This window comes from Cupressus sempervirens, chromosome 9 (assembly GCF_028749045.1).
Source record: "Cupressus sempervirens isolate cs-2001-9-10 chromosome 9, ASM2874904v1, whole genome shotgun sequence".
Taxonomy (NCBI): Eukaryota; Viridiplantae; Streptophyta; class Pinopsida; order Cupressales; family Cupressaceae; genus Cupressus; species Cupressus sempervirens.
In genome coordinates, this window is record NC_143126.1 from 218,323,599 (window position 1) to 218,336,193 (window position 12,595).

Below are 12,595 nucleotides of genomic sequence, written 5' to 3' on the forward strand. Positions count from 1 at the left end.
AAGGAATGCAATGAACATAGAAACTTCATGCAATTGAGCAAGTAAAGCTAGAGCAACAATAAAGCCAAAATTTTATTTGTAATATCATAAAGAGAAAAATAGAAAATAGTGTTACACGAAAAGTTATATAAAAGCCTCACGAATGACAAAGAAAGAGAAAATTTTGTTATGGATTTTTTGTAACAGCACTATAACTAACAAAATGGAAGATTGTATGTTGTAAGAGCATTTTTATGATAAGCTTCATAGACAAAGTGGTCACTTAATGCTAAAGACATGCTAAATTATTTTTCAGCAATCAATGGCATGGATGGATGAAAGGGTAATATGACAACTCCAAGTAATATTTGTTTTGAGCCTAAAAATTAGAACAAGGGAAAAATCCAGTTACAAAGCATAATATATGCATCGCTTGTGATGTGTTAGCATCATTAAATTTGCAGTGTATGAGAATTTCAGACTAAAGAAGACCCAGACAGGATTGTGAAAGGAAAATATCACTTAGTTGGGCATGATCATTTCTTGGAGATTGTGGCTTATACTCCAATTGTTCTTTAGATGCAGATGACTATACTTGGTGTGAGATTTCAAGGCTTATTATCCGATTCACATCGAATATAATCTCTATGTTTATATTGCTATAGTAAAAGAGAAAAAAAAACAAAAACAAAAACTTTGGAAGCCAAATCCAATCATGGTGGCCCTACAAATAGAAAGTAATGAGCAGAAAATATACAAGGGAAAGTTAGACAATGAGAGTGTAGAAGTAGATTTAAAAGCACGAATATTTGATGCAAAGTCAGCTTTAGAAATGATTGAATTGTTATAAAAAGAAGACTTCAATGTGTCATTTAAATGCCCAAAAAAAAAGGTTCAAAATGCTTCAGGAAATCATCAAATAAACACTATCTCCACGTGAAAGCAAGAAGATTCAGTCATGGTGCTCCAAAGTGGCAATAAAGGTGCATCATCATAGGTTTAGTTTTTTGCCTTTCCATATCTTTCTATCCCCTTTCCCTCATAAGTTTTCAAGCTTTAAGTGAAGCATCTTATAGGAACCAACCTAGAAACTGAAGTTCTCACTTCATTACATGTCCCATGTAGAAGTGATTCCCATGTTATACCAGGATTGTTGAACTCATTTAGTTCAATACTGAGTGCAAATTCGTGTACTTCACAGTTATCATGTACGAGAACTTAAGGAAGACAAGGAGTCTAGGGTATTGCTTCATTCAGTGACCTAAGAGAAGAATCCACATTGGCAAGCAAAGAAAGAAGGCTTAAGGGTATGGATGCTTGAAGGGTGAACAAGCTATCAGAGCTAAAGTGTGTGAAAGCCAAGTAGAATGGAGGAATGAAAGCAAAAATTTGTAATCTGCAAAATAGAGTTGTAAGTTGTTATTAGATCAAGCCTTATTGTTACTTTCTAATCATTGTACCAATCTAGGGCAAGGTAAACTTTAATAAAGTCTCCTCCAAAAAATGATATAAAATATTGGCGAATCATTCATTATTTTGAAAAAATAAAATGATTTCTATAAGCAAATTTTTGAAATTTTTATTCTAAATATGATTAATATTGGTGATGATTTTTGAATCATATCTTTTTGGTTTAAAATATTGACGAATCTCAATAATAATAGGAAGTTTATTAATCATCGTGGAATATTACAAATCAAAATTGAACATTTTTTTTACCTCATGGAATATTATGAGGATCGTTACATATACTTTAAATCAATAGTGAAAACTAAATATTAGTGATATATCCCTAAATTAACTAACAATTATGATAATTATTGGTCATCTTAGTTTAATGTCTCTAACAATATATTATATTTGACTAAAATATAATCATGTAACGAATATTGTGGTGAATATTTGAATTTAAATTTTTCAATAAAATAAATTATTGAGCGATTTTAAATATTCTAGAACTAAATTTTATAAAACTATGGTGATTTAGGTTGTATCAAATCTTAAGTTATTAGCCAAATTACTAGCCAAAAAATTCTAAAATTAGCCAATTTGTGAATATTAGCCACTGAAATATACCTTGGTACAATTGTGTACTTAAAGTTAACATTAATTTGAATTCATACTTGGATGTTGATAACATACACAATTTCCAAGGAAAAAGAAGTGGTGGAAGAACAAAAAATACAATAAAAAATAATGTGGTTCCATCATTCTTTTAGATTGATGGACATCTAGCAAAAACTATAACATTTTTATTTTTATTGGTTTCTTGCAAGGATACTGTGGTGTTTTTCAAATTTGTAGATCCCTCCAATATGATGAAGACTGGTGCAACTTTGGCTCTAATGTTAGAGCAAGTTGTAATGGAGGTGAAACTTGATAATATGACACAAACCATAATCGATAATGCAATGGTCTATTTGGCAACAGGTATAATCCTCATAAACAAATTTAGTACACTTTTTGGACTCCTTGTAAAATGCATGTCCTTGACCTTCTTTTAGAGAATGTAGGAAAACTAGATTGGGTGAGATCAATTGTAGAGGATGGAAGAAATATCACAAAATACATCTACAATCACCCTTGGATTCTTTGCTTGATGATAAAACATGTCCAAGGGAAGGAGTTGGTAAGAGCGAGAGTCACAAGATATGCAACGACATTTTAACGTTACAAAATATTCTTACTTCTTTGACTTTTCTGAAGCAAATGTTTGTGAGTGAAACATAGCTAGACTCAAGTTATTTGAAGTATCCTAATGGAGAAAGTGTTGCATTTATGGTCTTCGACAACCAATTTGTGTATAGAGCTACAAAGATTGTGAACATAACTTTGAAACTTCAAAACTTGAAATGTACTTATTTTTTGTATTCAAGTCTTTCATTATTAATTTGTAACTTCAATTATTAATATATTTGTACTTTACAAGTGTAGGTGTTAGAGCCCTTGGTTAGATTTCTTTGCTTAATTGATGGAGATCAAACCCCAATGGGATATCTCTATGAGGTTTTAGATAGAGTTAAGGAGGCTATCAAAAATTTCTACAAGGGGGACAACCTCAAATTTGACCCTATATGAAAAACTTATTAAATAAGATGGAAAAATCAACTCCACCAACCCATTCATGCTACAAGGTACTTCCTCAACCCTCATTTTCACTTGTCCAACCTACTCAAATCCCAATGGAGATGTCATGGAGAGCCTCAATGAATGTGTGCAAAGGATAATAATAGAGGTTGAGGTGAGAGACCTCATTTATTCCAAGATGGACATGTACGAGAATGGAAGGGGAAAGATATTCTCTTCAAATATGGCAAAGAGAGGAAGACACATTCAAACTCTTGATATACTATTTGGAATTTTGGAGTCTTTCACATGCAATAAATAGATAAAAATTTAAATATGTTTTCACCTTTCATTCTAGCTCTTCAATAATTTATTTTGTAGATGCTTGGTGGCAAAATTAGTTACTTCCTGTCAACCTTGTAGTTCATTGATGCAAGAGCATCCTAGGGAAGTTAGCAATCTTGTATGCAAGGGCTTTGAGCTCATATCTGTGGACTTATGGTTTGTGTAGTTGGGGATGTATTCGAGAAATATTGGGGAACATTGTCCTAAATGTGCATAAATTTTGAGTAATCATCTTGGAGTTAGAGCCTTTTTGGTGGTTGATGGTAATGTGTTCCTAGTTTATTGGAAGACTTTGGAGATTGTATTCGTGAGCTTCGATATGAGGGAGTTGGCATGTGCGCTCTTGAATTTGGATAGTTGGATGGCATATAGACCTATGTCTAAGGGTGTGTACTCTTATGTTGTCATATGAGTTAGTTATGCTTTGTAAACTTGGGGCTTGTCCTAAGTATTTAGTTATTTCATGTATTTAATGTTTGTTGCCAACCCGACTTGTGGCTTGAGGGTTTATTTAATGTAAGGGTTTATAATGTAACTTTCTAAGACGACTTGTGGCTTGGTTTAGTATAAGTAGAGGGTCTTGTGATGTCTTGAGTCATTATTCATTCAGCATAGAGAAGATGGAATAACTAAGAGGAATGAAGTTGAGCAAAGCTAGTATCTAGGTGTGGGCTTGGAAAACAAGAAGATTGCTTGGTTGCTTGTGAGAACAAGTTTAGATTCTTCTTGGGGTTTCTACCAGATTATGATATAGGCTAACTCGAGTTTGGATCTTGCGAGGTCTTATAGAACAAATGTTGTATTTTCTTATGTATTTGGTCATAACCCAGAAGGCCTTACAGCCAGGCATATTGGATGTAAATCTTATGATTATATTATGAGAACTAGTGTTGTTTGGATCTAATAAATCTTTGTGTTATTGTTAATCTTTTGTTGTGTGGCTGATTGCTTGAGGCTAGGACATCTCCTTTGGGAATTATCTTGCCTTATACTATGTCATTGATCCAGTTGTGAATGCAATTGGAGTTTTTTTTTAGGCCATCTACATGAATAAGATGATCAAGCTAGTGCAAAATGCCTCAATAACCTTGTCTTTATGAAATTTGACCTTTGGTTGTACAAAAGGAAGATAGAGAAAACACCAATTGGTCCACTTGATTTGGATAACATACGTCCTTATATGATTGAACATCATAGAAGTAGCCTATGTTGTTTGCAAACGAGGAGATCTACAATTTGGAGAGCTAGTTGGAGGAGGGTGGATTTGTAGTGGGCTTGGATGACATTGAGGATAATGGAGAGATTGAGGATGATGATGGGAAGTCATTATTAGAGCTAGCACCATCTAAATCTAGGATGGAGGTTTAGTCATAGCCAAAGGCAATTATGTAGAGGGAAGCACAACTACAACAAACTTCTAAGACTAGACCCCCTACCCCTCTTATATTTTTTACTAGAGAAACTTGGAAGGGGAAGAGGAAGAGGAAGAAAAAAATATATTTTGATGTTGTAGTTCCATATAGTTTTACAAAGACAATTTTCTATTTTAGTTTTGCTACTGACGATCTAGCTACAAGCTAGCAACATTCTGCATGGGGTGTCAACTTGTTTCTTTTGTTTACTCATTTACAAACTCATTAGATGCATCTCTGCATTGAATTTTGTAAAAAAAATACATTTGGAATTAGATTTAAGGAACTTTTCAACTTGCAAATTTCTTTGCAAATAAGTCGTCAAGTATTTACCAATGTTTTGTTGTTTAATTTTTTCCCTTGGAGATAAATTGCCGAGTAATCACTCACTTTTAGCTTTTTTTTTGCCCCTTGGCAATAAGTCGCCAAGTATGAGTTTTCTAGCTATGGACATGGCAATTCCCCCTTATTGGTGTAGGTGTTAGTTTTTAATTACGAAGACAAGTATTGTAGCAATGATTGTTAAAAAATCAAAACTTGTTTGTCTTCCACTCTATCTTTTTCCTAGAGGCCAAAATAGGGTAGTTGAATTGATGTGAGTGTTTGTAGAAAAATTGCAACGTTGGAAAATGAGAAGAATGCAATCTCCACCTAGAGAAAAAAATAAAAAAGAATGATGGCAATGAACCCAAAGTTGTGGAAATGACAACTATTGTTTTGATTAAGTAAAAATAGGTTTTGAAAGGACCCAAAACCTTTTACAAAGGACAAGAAAGATATAACAATGAGGATCTTAAAACAACTATGGAAAACCACTCGGCAAACTAGAGGGACACACCAAAGTTCCCAACAAGAGGGAAAACAGCCCAAGAAGCCACAGACCATCAAGATTTACATTTTGGTCCAATCTTTTGAGAATGTAAAGAAATATCAAATGAAGGTTTGGAAAATTTGTCTTTTTTCCTTTAACTGATGTCCAACCTTCACCTTCCCAATAGCCTTCTACCAATCCCTATTAACCATGAAATGAGAACTATTGTTGCTTTCACTCAGAAGGAAAATTACCTTGAAAATGTCTATGCATTCTCTTGTATTCAATTAATGGGTCATTTTAATATTCAAATGTGGCTCTCTAAGTATACACAACATAGGGAGATTAGAAAAGCATTGTGAAATGTGCATAAAGAGGAACAAATACCTCCAAAATTAACACTAGCTACAAAATCGAATCTAGTAGCCATGTACTTATTTTTGGCCATCAAGAAAATGAAACTTATAAAAATGATTGCCAGATCATTCCCTAATGAGTTTAATCTACTATCGTTTATTTATGTTATTAAGATTATGTTTACAAGATACAACCAAAAATCAATTTATGGTTGATGGATGCAAGTTTAGATGTCCTTAACAATGTGAAGCTTGAGGCCAATCCAATGGGGGCCTAGAGCACACTCATCGTAGGCAAGATATCCACTAAATTGTTTGTTTATCAGATATCCAAATAAAAATTGAGCTCTTTGACTATGCTAACTTATTCCTAGTTTGAGAGCTTCATTATCTCATAAAATCAATTGCTAGCATGTACTGTTAAAGAGACCACTACCCTTAGTCTTTCTAAATGCCCTATTGTTGCCTCGATGTCATTGTTGGCCGCCTAAGAAATAAAGCTAGGAGATAATCCTAGTTAGGATACGAATTATGGAGAAAACAACAATTCCTAAACTAGGATAGGCCATTGAGGTTCCAAGACAGTTCAACTCAAATGAGATCAAGACCATTCACTTCTACATTATTTTTGAATGTGCTTTTAATAGGGTGTTCCAACATCAACTCCTTACTCTTAAAACACCTTTACAACTAAAAAAACCAATTTATACCTTAGTCAAGAGAAATAATTCCTACACTTTTAGTTTTAAGATGGCATTTATCAACACTGAGGAGCAAAATCTCCTCTATTATATTGCTAACTCAAGAAAAAGACAGTAGATTTAGCTCATTGCTAAGATTCTCTTCAACCAAAGTTGTAATAATCCCAGTTGGTTATAACTTACACAATCAGCAAATTTCTTTCACAACTTATATAATATTTATTGGACTAGACTCTTGATCATCACCAACAATCCCTAAAAAGACGTAGCTACAGGAGAACCATATGCACTCATGTCAATTGTATCAACAATTGGTGTAGCCACGTTAAAATATGTGGACACGGGAACATCACCAATTGTCACAACATAAAATTGAACCGAAATTACAAATGATGAAAACTGTGTCCAACTCCACTAAGGTGAGTGATCAACATCAACCTCGAACAACGGATTGTCATAAGACCATGTCGCATCCATGTGAACCATAGGATTGTCCACGAAGTGAACCTCACCATTGTGTTAATTTGAACTATAACATGACTCTACATCGACACCACTCACCTCATCATCAATGACATGTGTACTATCATCATGGCACACATCAACAACTGCATGTATACTATTAAACTCCTCACTAGATGGTTGGATCGACAAAAAAGTGGTTGTTGGTATGATAGTATCCTCACATGCTCCTACTCTCATTATCGTTGCATCACCATCAAATACATGATCATGGGAATTCATGCCAACAACTACATCATCTAACTCAACCTAACATGAATTCTCATCACATTCCACCTCAATTATGCCTAGCTCATACGATGTCTCATAAGAAATATCCCACACATCTATAGCCACAACTATATCATCACATTTCGCTCTTTGAAAAAAAGAATATCATACTTTGCTCAAATCTCGGATTCAAAAAGTAGGGTCATTCTTTTGTGATTTTGATTCAACGCATTCACTAGCCCATCCAACTGTTTCACAATACCTCGTGTCTCAAATTCTCCATCGCTAGGTGGAGAAGTACGCCCTCTACATGTATAATGAATACCAATCCTCTTGTCACCATCCATAATGTTGAAAATCGAATTACAAAATCAATCTGACAATCTTTGAAGTAAGCACTGATCAAAATAATAACTGAGCCCAATTTTTACAGGTTGACAAGAAACCACTCTGATACCATTGTAATAACCCCAGGTGGTTTGCACAACTCCATAATTTGGCTTTTAATCAAACACTTGGCAATCATGCTCCAATAGTTCAAGATTAATTAAATAATTAATATTGAAATTAATAGGGCACTACATATTGACCTTCCAACTATCATTTAGAAATTCACAACTAAATTCTATACAAAATCATTTTAGTTTTTTCATATACTACTGCTGCAACATTATTGAAGTAATTACAAATTAATAAACCTATTAACTTCCAGCATTTGGTCTAATTGCAGCAATCCCACAATCCTTGCTTTGTGTGTCAAACCATCAATCCTTATACAATCAAAATGCAAAGAATAATCTCACACAAACTCATTGTCAACAGAGGCATGAACACATGTTATGGTTGAATACTAAGAGCAACAATAGACCACCAAAAATCAGAATGCATTTGAAGTAGATAGACACTAGTCTTCCAATCTATATCCCACGCCTTAGCAATGGAAATGGAGTGATCGCAACCTTCAACAATAGAATTTTCCTCAACCACAAGAAAATACAGTAGGAGAGATGGCCAATTGTATACCTCGACGAAATTGCCAATGCAACTCAGAACAAAATCTCATATTTGGATGTAGAATACTTCAGTTGTAGATCCAATGGAACAACTCAAAATTCAGACCCTTCTACTTTAGAAAGGGCATTGAAATTCGAAACCTCAGAAAAAGCCACAAAGGCAACAAAAGCAAATAAATATCCAAGCATGTTTTTTCCAATGAAATGAGCTCATATTTTTAATGTTTTGTTAATAAAAATTTGCAAAAGAACTCAATTTTAGAAACTCAAAAAGTTTCTCAAATGAACTCAGCTCTTGAGACTTTCCAACACAACATCACTTTAAATATTTAATACTTAGCTTAGGCATATAATAAATTGCACCATCCAATGATGACTCAACCCTCAACTTAAGTGAAATTATAAAGTTAAATTATAACTTTATAATAAGTCATTTAATGACTTAATAATAATTTGACCACAAAAAATATAATAACTTCCAAAATACTCATCATTTAAATATGTTATCTGAAATTGGAGTCACACCTATTATTTCTCCATGTGACCAAATGCAATTTCTAAAAATAGAAAGGGTTCATCTCAATCAACACCCAACTTACCACAAAAGCCAACATGTAGTTTACTGAATTGTGGAGAAGACAAGACCCTCCCAAGCCAAGTCACTGCCTCAACAGCCCCTCTATCCACAATAATTCACTTGCAAGGATCACAATAATAGACTAATCCTTGAAACTGTGATGCTAGCAAAAATAAAGACACTACAATAGTTGTCCAACCTCTCCAAATAAATGCCAAACATAGAGTACTTGAACATTGATAACTGTAATGTGATCATTATGAGCTAAACAGACTTTGATAGTGTATGTATTGATTTTAGTATTCATCATGCAGGCCTATTGTTAAAAGAATCTTTAACATTTGTACTTGTTAGAAGCATCACTTGTTTTCCATTATTTTAAATTTGCCAACATTTTATTTTACTGTTGCGAAAGCATTTGAATGTTGCTATAGTTTTCCATAATGGTAGCCTTCTTAAATGTCATGAACTAGTTCCTTTAAATCGAAGTGTGTCATGTCTCCTTTTCAAATAATTAAAAATAATAATCTTTTCTAAGGCAGGCAAGCTCAAAAAGGTGAAGTTTCGAAAAAAGGGGATAATCTTTGGAAGCTAATGAACTAATAAATGAAAATTATTATTAAAATATGTTTTATTAACCCCTCTTGGACGTGAGTTAGGGTTATGCCCTCAAAACTAAGGAGTTTGGAGGCATTTTGGGCTCATTCCAAAACTTGATTTTTGCTCATTTCTTTGTTGTTCTTTAAAGGCTGTCAAACCTGTGGAGGAGACCCAAGAACGGGAGTTTGTAGGTTTTCAGGAAGGCTAAGGATGGGAGTTTAAAGCCATTCCATGTGCATGCTCATGCAGAGTTTGCCTTTGTGCTGAACAGTGCAGATTTGTAGGTTTTCGGGTGTATTTTTGTAAGAGTTTGGTGTTTCCAGTTGAGTATTTCATATCAGTTTGGGTTGCTGTTGTATTTTAGACTTTTAGATGTTAAAATAGAGCTGAATATATGTATTTGGTCGTGATTATACTTCTGTGATAGATTATTAGTGTTTTTTGTGATGTTTCTGGACTATTCTGTGTTGTTTTCGGGAGCCCGATGAGCATTGTTTTTATCCTCTGTTTGGGAGTTGTTGTGTAAATGTTATACAAATCTGAAAATGTCATTTTGTAAGCTGTTATGCTGCTGAAATTTCTATAAAAATGTAAACTTTCAAATTTATTAATAATATGTGAAGTTGTGAAGTTTTTGGCACTATTTCCGGCATACCTGATTTGGAGTTTATTGAGAAATTGGTGGATCTTTGAAATAGTGGTTGTTTGATCTTAAAGATCTGATTAGAGGCTTGAAATATCATATAAAATCAGAAAAGGGACATTTCAGTGGTATCAGAGCTATGATCTTGCTAGCCTGAGGGTTTGTCGAAGTTTGCATGTCAGTTTTGACAACTACCCAAATCTTGCATGTCATAATTTATGGTTGCATGTTGTTTCTAATCAGCTGCATGTCAAAATTTATGGTTGCATGCTACTTCTAATCATTTGCATGTTAGTTCTTGGTGAATTTGGTGGTTTCATGTTGCTTCTAATCAGCTGCATGTCAAAATCTATGGTTGCATGCTACTTCTAATCATTTGCATGTTAGTTCTTGATGAATTTGGTGGTTGCATGTTGCTTCTAATCAGCTGCATGTCAAAAACTATGGTTGCATGCTACTTCTAATCAATTGCATGTTAGTTCTTAGTGTTTGAAGAAGTTATAACCTATTGGGGTTACATTCTACTTTATCCAGAATGGACAGGTATAGTACAGAGTCTCAGAGGACACGATCTTGGACAATTGATATCCAGAGTCAGAACAGTAAAAAGGATGGTTATTTAGACATTCAAGATAAACTTAAGAAAATAAGCCATGACATGTCTGAACAGTTGGTTGAGCACCACCGTATGATGAATGACATGTTGTCCGACCCAGCTAAGGTGGATAAGTTGACTGAATTTCTATTTGGCAGATTTTCTCACAGGGCAGATGACACAATTACCAAGAACTTGCATGAGGAGTTTGAGAAACTAACTTATAGCCAGGCAGAGGTCTCAAATTCTACTCTGCCACAGGAGGTAGTGGGTTTAGATGATGATTATGAGGATGTTGTTGTGCATGATGGTGAGATACTTGGTAGAGATGAGCAGACATTGAGCATTCATGACTTTGCTGAGAAAGAGTACCAGGCATAGTTAGATGCTTCATCACATGAGGTTGAGGCAGGTAGTACTTCACATGATTTGTCCAGCCAGCTGAAGGTGAACAAAAATAGTATTGTGACTTCATTATCTCATCATGACAGGATGCGAGATATGATAGAGGATCACATTCGAATGATTCAGTTACAGGGTAGACATAAGGGAGTTCAGGCAAAGTCTTCTTGTGTTGACTTACAAGCGATTAGGGAAGGAATGGGAATGATGAAGTTGAGTTATTTACATCTTCTATCAAATCGTGACCATCTTCTTAGCCTTGTTGGAGACTATTCAGATGCCTTGGGGAGGAAGGAGGAGGAAGTTGACAGGCTTTCTCACAAGCTTGAGGACACTAGAGCTTCTTTGGTGAATACTCCATTGGCATTACAAGACTGGGAGAGACATGGGGATAAGCATGGCATGGAATTGAGTTTAGTTTCATCTTGCACTCCTGATACTCAACTTTCTGCGAACGGTAGATCATATGTGGTCATTGATAATGTTGCGAGTTCATCTTGCATTCACATCCAGGATATAAGGACAATGTTAGACAGGAGCTTATCCGATGTTGGTATTAGTTTTTATACACCGGTGTTGGGCTTTGTTCATATATTCAATCGACCATTTTTGCTGGATGCTGTTGATGATCTTTCATATTTGTCAGTGTGTACAGAGGAGTCTCAGGATCATATTGGCATTGATGACATCCAAGAGGATGCAATGGGTAGTTTTGAAGACTTAGTTTCCTTGGTGGTTTCTTTTGGTACAGAGGAGTTGGATAGCAGTACTACAATTTTTGATACTCTGTATGTTGATATGAGCTCTGGAGTTGATTCGCATGATATGGATGGTAATACTCTAGAGATTGGTAACCTTGAGGATACTCCTTTAGATAGTGCATCAGAGGAGGTTTGTAGGATACAGTCTAGCCAGTGCCATCATGTGTCTAGTCAGTTGAGAGTTAGTGAGCGAGACATTGGTATTGCTTGCCAACATTTTGATGTTGTTCGTCAATTGTTAGCAGTTTATGAATGGGGTTCTCCTACTAGTAATGAGCAGGGAGGTAGTTATCTTTCCTTGACAAAGTTCCACTCTTTATGGGAGGCTTTCCGGATTCTGAGACAGGATTATATGCAGTTGGTAGCCGATAGAGATTATCTTATGGAGTGGGGCAGTACAGCATACGATGCATTGTTGGCCAAGGAAGATGAGGTGAGTGAGCTTACTCAGCAGCTTGAGGTGACTTCTAAGATTCTTGAGAGTACACAGTTGGCTTTCAAGGAGTCACAGTTTCATTTGGCTAAGGTGACCATGGAGTTAGAGCAACTACAGTCTTTGCCAGATTCTATACAGTCACAAGCTGTGGTGTTTGGTGATCTGA